Source organism: Panicum virgatum, chromosome 9K (assembly GCF_016808335.1).
Source record: "Panicum virgatum strain AP13 chromosome 9K, P.virgatum_v5, whole genome shotgun sequence".
Taxonomy (NCBI): Eukaryota; Viridiplantae; Streptophyta; class Magnoliopsida; order Poales; family Poaceae; genus Panicum; species Panicum virgatum.
The window spans coordinates 35,975,090-35,983,506 of record NC_053144.1 but is presented as its reverse complement, the minus strand read 5'-3'; the positions used below and the strand labels follow the sequence as shown (position 1 = coordinate 35,983,506).

At 47.4% G+C, this 8,417-nt stretch overlaps 1 long non-coding RNA gene across 1 annotated transcript; it reads right to left on the bottom strand.

The window, feature by feature from the left end:
* Window positions 1–3,481: 3,481 nt before the first annotated feature.
* LOC120651294 lies at window positions 3,482–5,229 on the bottom strand. Its single transcript, XR_005666099.1, has 4 exons — window positions 4,919–5,229; window positions 4,668–4,832; window positions 3,820–3,892; window positions 3,482–3,741 (listed from the first exon to the last, which is right to left on the bottom strand). It is a non-coding gene; the product is annotated as an uncharacterized LOC120651294 (long non-coding RNA).
* Window positions 5,230–8,417: the final 3,188 nt, after the last annotated feature.

Genomic DNA, 8,417 nt, shown 5'->3' with positions numbered 1-8,417 from the left:
ATATACGTGTGACTTGATCCTGGCACGTATATGATTGCTCGGTTTATGTCCTTTTATAAACCGGGTGTTACAGAAATGCCTAGAAGTCCTCGTACTCTTGGTAGCTCCGGGTGAACTCCCTCGCGTCGGCAGGAACTGAGCAGCAGTAGAGTATCCCCAAGAGGAAAAAGAGTAGAGTAGGCAAGAGTGAGTACACAACTTGTACTCAACAAGTATAACACAAACTATGAGGCTCTAAGGTTGGCTGACTGACTACATTAGCTTTTAAGTCTTGGCAAAATTTTATTAAAGCTAATTACTATAAGTTGATGCATTACCATAGCCCAGTTACATAGCAATTAATCAAAATTAATCATGAACTACTGAGAACCAAACCGAACCAAGCCACCCGGGGAAACCTGCCTCGTCAAAGGAAGATAACCCCACTAATCAAAAGGAGGATCTGGGCCGCTCATGACCGTGAGCACGGCTAGTATACCAGTTTTACACTCTGCAGAGGTTGCACATCTTTACCCACAAGTCGTGAGCTACGCCTATTGTTCATCACACTACCTTAGGTGAGATGACTAGCAAACTCACTACGAGGCCGTTACAAAGGACACATTGGTAAGGTGTAACCGCTAAGGAATCAGGCTCCGCAACGATGGTGACCACCTCGAGGGGTACGCAGACCAAGCCTCGTAGCTTGGGGACCATTGAAGCTCACCACCCCTCCTGCCCCGTCGGTAAGTTACTCCCGAACCAAAATGACCTAATTAGTAAGCCAAGACCGTCCCATTCCAGTCTTGTGGTAGCGCTGTTGTCCCAGGTTGTCGCTCTATGAACCGGTCCTTATCGAGAGTGGCCAACCAGGCAGTAAGCACCGTGCTGGCCCCCTAAACCCTGTTTCTATCAAAACCAATATTAAAATGCAGTATGAAAATGTATTTAAAGTGATAGGTGTTGTTCATGTTATACTTGCCTTCCTCAAACTGTTCCTGCTGCTCAAACTGCTCAGAAGATGGCTCCTGGTACTGGTACTGAGGCTCCTTCGAAGGATCAACATCTACTCACGAACACATGGCCAAAAGCAAAGCACACAATAAGCATACAAGCAAACACTAACAAAAGCTAAGAAACAGTACATCAATACATAAAAATAGCACACTAAACTAGTCTAAAACTATTCTACGCATCACAACGATCACGTGGATATAAAGAACGCCTAAAACGGAGCTAAAACGCAAAATCTAGGCCAAAAACAAGTTCTAGGGACCTATTTGTAAGAAAACTGGAGTTCCAGGGTGTTTCTGGGCAAAACCGAGGACTAAAACATAATTAAACTATAGATCCAAGGTCTAACTCACAAAAATACCAAGGCTGGACGGCGGGTTCTATTTCTAGGAAGTTTAGGGGGTCCTTGCAAAGTTTTGAGCCTAACTGCAATTATTTTTGAACTACAAAGGAGTGCGGGTTGATACTCAAGAACCCGAGGGGCTCTTCTGCAAAAGACCAAGCGCTGACCAGTATCTAACTTGTTTGACTCCGGGCCGATCTAATCCGGGCCGTAGATCTGCGATCGGACGGCCTTGGGCGAAGGGGCACGCGGGACGGCGGCGGGACTCGCCGGCGACACACTCCAGCGGCGGGCGCTCACCGGACCTGGCCAAACTTGGCCGTCCGGGGGTCAAATCGACCCGGGCTTGGGTCTGGGGTGATCAGCGCTTCATGCGTGATCCCCCTGTGGCCTAGGCTGGGCTCGGGGAGGCCTAGAGCGGCGGGTTCGACTGCGGCGGCGGGTCTGTGCGGCGGCGCTCGCCGGCGTGCGGCGTTCTGGGACCTAAAGCGTGCATTAAGGCCTACGAGCTAGTGCAAAAGGATCAGGGGCTCGGGAGGGTGCTCACCGTGCATGGAAAAGGATGGAGACGTGGCGCAGCGACCCCGACGGCGAGGTGGAGCGGCGGGTCGTGGACGGCGCTCGTGGAGGAGGGTGCTGCAGGGCGCTCCGGGTTCCTTGGCTCCGCGGATTGGCTCGTGGTGAGGCTGCGGCGGTGTACAAAGGGTCAGGGCGGCCGGAGCATCAACAGCGGTGTGAAATCACGGTGGCAGAGCCACTTACCGGCGGCGGTTCTCGGGGTGGAATCCGGCGCGTGTAGAGCCCTAGGCCGGGGAAGGAGGGCGCGAGGAGTCTCCTGGGGCTCAGGCGGAGCTATTGCGGGGGTCGTGGAGGCTCGGGGTGCGGTGGTGCGGCGTGGCCACGGCGGCGCACGGTGCTCTGCGCGGCGGAGCTGTTCGGGCGTGGTGCTGCGGTGCAGAGGTGGCGGCTGCGGGATGAAGGGAGGTCCGGGGTGCGGCTGCGGTGCCAATTAAAGGGGATCCTGGGATCCTTGGCGTGCGTGCCCGGGAAGATCGCGGTGGCAATCATGGCGTATCCGCTCGCGGAAGATGCGGATCGCGTACAACCGCCCCGCGTGATCCGAGTCCGGGCTGGAGCTTCTAGAAGGAGAGGATGGTCGGGGGGGCTAGCCAGTGGGCCTCGGGCGCGCGCACGGGGCGGAGCGGGCCACGGGTCAGCGAGGGAGCGCGGCGAGAGAGGAGCAGAGGGAGCCGGCGAGAGGTTGAAGAAGGAAAGTGGAGTGAAGGCACCGACAGGCGGGCCCTGCTTGTCAGGGGCACGATGCGCACACGGAAGTGAGGCGCCGGGCGTGCTGGGCTTGGCGTTACGGGTGTGGGCCACGCGCGGGATCAGGCCCGGGAAGAGAGGGAGAGGAGGGGGAGACGAGCTGGCTGCTGGGTGCTGGGCCGCGAGTGGGAAGAAAGGAAAGAGCTGGGCTGGGTTGTTGGTTGGGTTTGGGCCGGGTTGGTGTGGGTTTTGGGCTGGGTTCTTTTCTATTTCTTTCTCCTTTCTAATTCTATTTTCCTATTTCAAACACTACTCAAATCTAATTGAATTCAAATACAAATTTGAATTCAACCCTAGCACTCAAACCAATAAAAGAGATGCTCCAGCATGAATGCAACAAACATTTTTAACCCTGTGATAAATTTTAATTACTTATGGAACAAAAATTAGATTAAATGCAAGACTAGACATATAAAACCTTAGAAAAATAAATAAAGCCAATTAAATTTATTAATAAATGCTGGAATTTAAATTAGGGTGTTACAGAATGTCCCTAGGCCCCCCAAAGCCCAACCCAAGCCCATTTTCTATGACGAAAATTAAACGTCACAAATAGTATAATTTTCGTCACAGATTCGATTTCCATGTCACACATTAATGACATGACAAATAATGTGGCTGTTGACTTGGCGATGATGTGGATAGCAATGATAACATGTATATTGATGTGGCTGATGATGTGGGCAATGACATGATAGCTGACTTGGGAATGACATGGCAGGTGACATGGATGATGACATCAGCATCCCATCCCATTTATGGATGGGCCCAATATAGAATAGGCCACTAAGTTGGGCCTAATTCTCAACCCACAATAACTAGCAACTAATCAGATTTAACTTTATACACAACCCATATAACCGGTTTTCACAACTCACTTATCAAAATAAAAGTTCCAGCCAGAAATTACAATAAGCAATTCCAGCACAAATATACATGCATACAACATAAGATTTCCAGCAACATACATGTAGCAATTGAATCAATCTAAATCCACTTGAGCTGGTTAATACAAATGCATATTAGCTTCCATGCTAGTGCTACTCCCTGTTGCTGTAACACCTGCTTGTCTCTTTAACCTATACAAACAATTGTTGGATAAGTAAAAATGGAACTAATAACTGAAAGCCCGTAGGTGAAAAGGAAGAAGTGATTACCTAACAATTATGCCTTCTTGGTATACAATCAGTGGGTAACAACTATACAACTTTATAATGCTCAGATCAACTTCTGCAAGGAAATAAAAATATAAGACAAAAGCAATTGTATTTATCAAGGGTTTACAAATATGTTAATATGTTTCAAGAAATTGTGTCATAAGCTTATATCTCAAGGTACACGGACTCATTTTCAAGACCGCAAGAAAGTAATAATGCCACCTATTACTTTAGGTGAGGCCTGTATGTCATACCATCAGAAAAGCAATTTCCATACATGCTCGTGAAGAGGAAAAAATGGTACTGAACCATAGCACAGCTTTGTACAACCTTAAAGTTAACAAGCTAATTTCACTAGATATTATGCACTGATGGTAAAACGGTTATGCCATTATTATCAATAAAGTTACACAACAAGCAAGGGAATTAGGGAACAAACAATAGTTTAAACAGCGGAAACAAACAGGTGGATTACATAAAGAAAAGAGAAATTATCTGTAAAATGGAACTGCAGTTCTACGCATCTAATTCTGCAAGCATTCCAAATTGTCTCCAGCTAAATGGTCGTGCATCATCTACCAAGTACTGTAAATAACAAAGCTACAAACTTGCCTGCAGATTCATAGAAATGTTGTGATTAAAAGCCCTTTACTGCATTATGAGAATGGATATCACGTTTATGTGTGTTTAGATGGAGATTTGCCGTATTAAAGACTGGCGTTGTGCAGTTAAGTAGGACACATTTGATGCAAACAGCTACCATACGCTAACTTGTGTACTACTCCAATCTAGTGCACCGTCAGCGCCGAAAAAAAGTAGTCAACAGACAAACATGGATGAGCACATACAGCAGCAGATCTGCATCGTCACTTTCCCAATCACCACCGCCCACGCTCCGGGCGTGCTGCAGGCGCTCCTGGTTCTTCTTCCAGCGCTCCATCCGGTCGCCCAAGCGACGCTGCCGTAGCCGTTGCCGGCCAAATCCTTGGACGGGTCCATGGATCTCGGTTGCACTGCGCAAGCAACCAAGAAATTGAGGATACATCTCTCTACGGAGTAGGGACTCTGGTGTCGGCACTGCCAGATTGGGGTCACGCACCTGGAAGACTCGGATCTGCGAAGGGAAGCCGCGAATTCGGCTCGCGTGCTCTGGAGGCAGAGGGATTTATTCCCGCGGGCTCTCTACACGAAGCTTGCTATGCGGCCGCCGCCGCCGCCGCCTCGCCCGCTAGGTACAGGGAGGGAGAGATCAAGCACCGGCCGGGGAGGGAGAAACCACCGCAGGGAAGGAGAGCCGCGTCGAGCCGACCTACTGCTCAGGGAAGAAGAGTCCGTGCGGCCGGGAGCCAGGGGCGCACGCGGCCCCGGGGCGCTCGCAGCCCGGCGGTCCAGGGGCTCGCACGGACTACAAATTTTCTACCATTTAAATAAATTTCTGCTGGCTTGTTGGAAGTAATTACTATTTGAACTACAAATATCTCAAATAAGATCTAAAAAATCCCAAAAAAATATTTTTTATGTACCCATTTTATTATAGTTCATATCCTAAAAATAGAAGAAAATTTTAAATGTTTGTATATATAAAGAGTTCAGACCATATGTAAATAGATTTAATTTCCCACTCCATCCCAAACAAAGACATGGCGCAGTGGTAGGGTGCGACGCCTTTATCCATGTGTCCCTGGTTCGAATCCTCTTTGTTCCGTGGCCTCTTTTTTTTCTCCGAATTAACACTGTGTACATGTGTATAAAAACATAAATACCAGATACCAACAGATTTGTTGGAGCGTTGCATTGGTAAGGACGTAGCTTATTAACTTGAGGACCGGGTTCAAACCCCTCTCCTCTTCTATTTTTTTCCACGTTTTGGCTCTGCAGTTTGGAGCTATCACGCAATAAAAATATTTTGGGTGCTCTGGAACTATCACACAATAAAAATATTTTGGGTGCTCTATAACTTAAGCAAACGGTTGGTGCAGGTTGGACTGCTATGGCCCTAGACTGAGGTAATTGGTTCGATTCCTGCCAGCGCCAAATATGTGTACCTCATATCAGATACGAGATTTTTCTATAAAATCATATTTAGCTTCACGTGTTCCGTCATAACCCATATCCTTGAGATTGATGAATAATTTAATTGTTTTGTATATATAATTCATACTTCTATCTCCAAGATACCATAGAATAATTATAATAATATCTAAATTTGGTTAGAAAATTCTAAAAATTGGAATGGCAACATATTTTTGGTCCTTTAGCATTCCATGAAAAAAAATCAAGTGGTTCTAATAGAATATCACTATACATTGTTTACAAATGGATATCTCTCTCACATAGTTTCATATATCTAAAGTCAAACTTTAAGATTTGAATACCTCTTAATAATTTTGAACTTGTATGGATTTAATATTTGGACACAGCCTTATGTTCACCATAATATTAGAAAACATGAAGTTACATTACCCATTGTCATGCAAAAGCATGTTTTTTCTGTACTCTATTTGGTAGAAGCAAATAAGCCATAGAAAAAAAGATCTAATAATAGCAATTGTCATGCAAACAAAGGACACTAAATGAAAGTTCATGATTTTAGAAAAAATCAGAAGAAAAAATCATCAAATTTGGAGTTCATATGACAGAGTAATACTACTTACAAATTTTAGTTCCGTATTAAAAAGAGGAAGATAAACCATAAAGGGAGTTTCTTGTAGTGGTTAAGCATGCACGTGTGGGTTGGTGATGCAGGTTCGAACCCCATATGCTCACCAGGCAGGATAGGCGACGGGATTTGGCTGTTATCCAGGTTTTGGCGTGTATTATGCATCAAGATAAGTAGAAAAATAGAACATCTTCCATATTGCCACCAACCAGCAAGTACCGTAGTGGTGAGGCTTCAACTTCAGTAGATCAGGATCCCCCTGCCTCCCCATGCGCAGCATTTTTTTTTAACTGAATGGTGGGGGGCTGCTAACTGGGCTGGGGCAATTAATGGTGGGGGGCTGCTAACTGGGCTGGGGCGGTGATGAGGTGGCCTGGTGACTTGGCTTTGGTGGTTATTGGGCTGTATCGAATCAAGAGAAGTTTATATAAAAATGCTTAGTAGTAAAAGATATTTATCAAATGTGTAGCTCAATGGTAATTGCACAAGCATCTTGTTCTGATGGTTGCAGGTTCAATTTTTGCTATCTTCCTTTTTTTTTATATTTTCTAGTACATGGAAATTTTAGTCCATAATTCATAAATCTAAGCTAAAAGGGATTATGACGATTTTTGTGACATATATATTGAAACGTCATTGTTTTGTGGACCAGATTATGACGAAATCAATAAAATGTCACTAAGTTTTGGGCCTAGGATCCATAACTTCAAATCCATGACAAAAGTTAGAAAATCGTCATGAATTATGTGCGATTGTGACGCTATATAAAAATGTCATGGAAAAATCGTCATAGATCACCACATTTCTTGTAGTGCCATCGCTCTGCGGCCGCCCGCGCCGTTCCGTCTGCCCGAGGACACCACCTAAAAAGGCACGCCCGCTCTGCACGCATCGGGCCACGATGCGCATTAGTCCGCAGCTCCGCAACCCACGCCGAAAACAGTGACAGAATATTCCCCCGCGGGGGGAGGGGGGTTCCTTACCGACAAAGGGACTGCTATTTCGAGCCCTATTGCTCAGGGGTTCGAGAGCTGGCCCACCGAGGGTCCGACAGCCACCCCAGAGCAACAGAGTCAGGGGCAACATGGGCATGCTCATACAAAGCCTAGCCTCGAACGCGAGTTCGAGATGCCCTGCATTGTGGTCGAGGCCAGTCAAAGGGGGCTAGCACGAGGGATCCCATCGAGGGAGAGCACCGAGCCCTCGGACCCAATCGAACGGGTCCGAGCCCTGCCTAGCGAACCTTTGCAAGTGCTTTATGGAACGTGTCTCCGGACCGCAAGCCGACCACCACCGAATGGGGCACGGACGTTCACTCGAACTACCCGCTAACAGCTCACCGAAGCATCCATGACTCGCGACCCGGTCATGGGTATCATGGCTTGCTTCACCCCTCCTCCTTGCGGAAAGGCAGACCGAGGGTCGTAACAATCAGACGAGGGTTCCCCTGATCGCTCTCATGTGGGCTGGGGCTCGGGGGCTCCTCGCACGTCTCGGCTGAAGCCATACCCTCGAATAAGCCGGCCATCGCCCGGCAGTGAAGACCCGCGTGTCGACGTGACCCCGTGCAAGCCCGGTGAACTGTTTGGATTGGTTTGCAGAGGGAATAATTGCCTCACCAGCTGAGAAGAATGCCGAAGCCGGCTGAAATAATGCTGAAGCCGGCTGAAACAAATGCTGAGTGGCCGGATCACTCCATGAACCGTACAAACATAATGTTCACAGCTTTTGGATGAGTGTTTCCACACCTCCAAGGCCTCGGGGGCTACACCCGCGTGCGCTGACACGCCCCCACGGAGAAAACTTCACAAATTCGAGGGACCAAAACCCCTAGTATATGAGCAAAAAGAAAAACTGCGCCAAAGAAGTGAAGACTTCATTGATTTCTGCGAACAAAGATTACAAAGGGTTACCGGCTCAAAGCCGTTAAAAGATACAA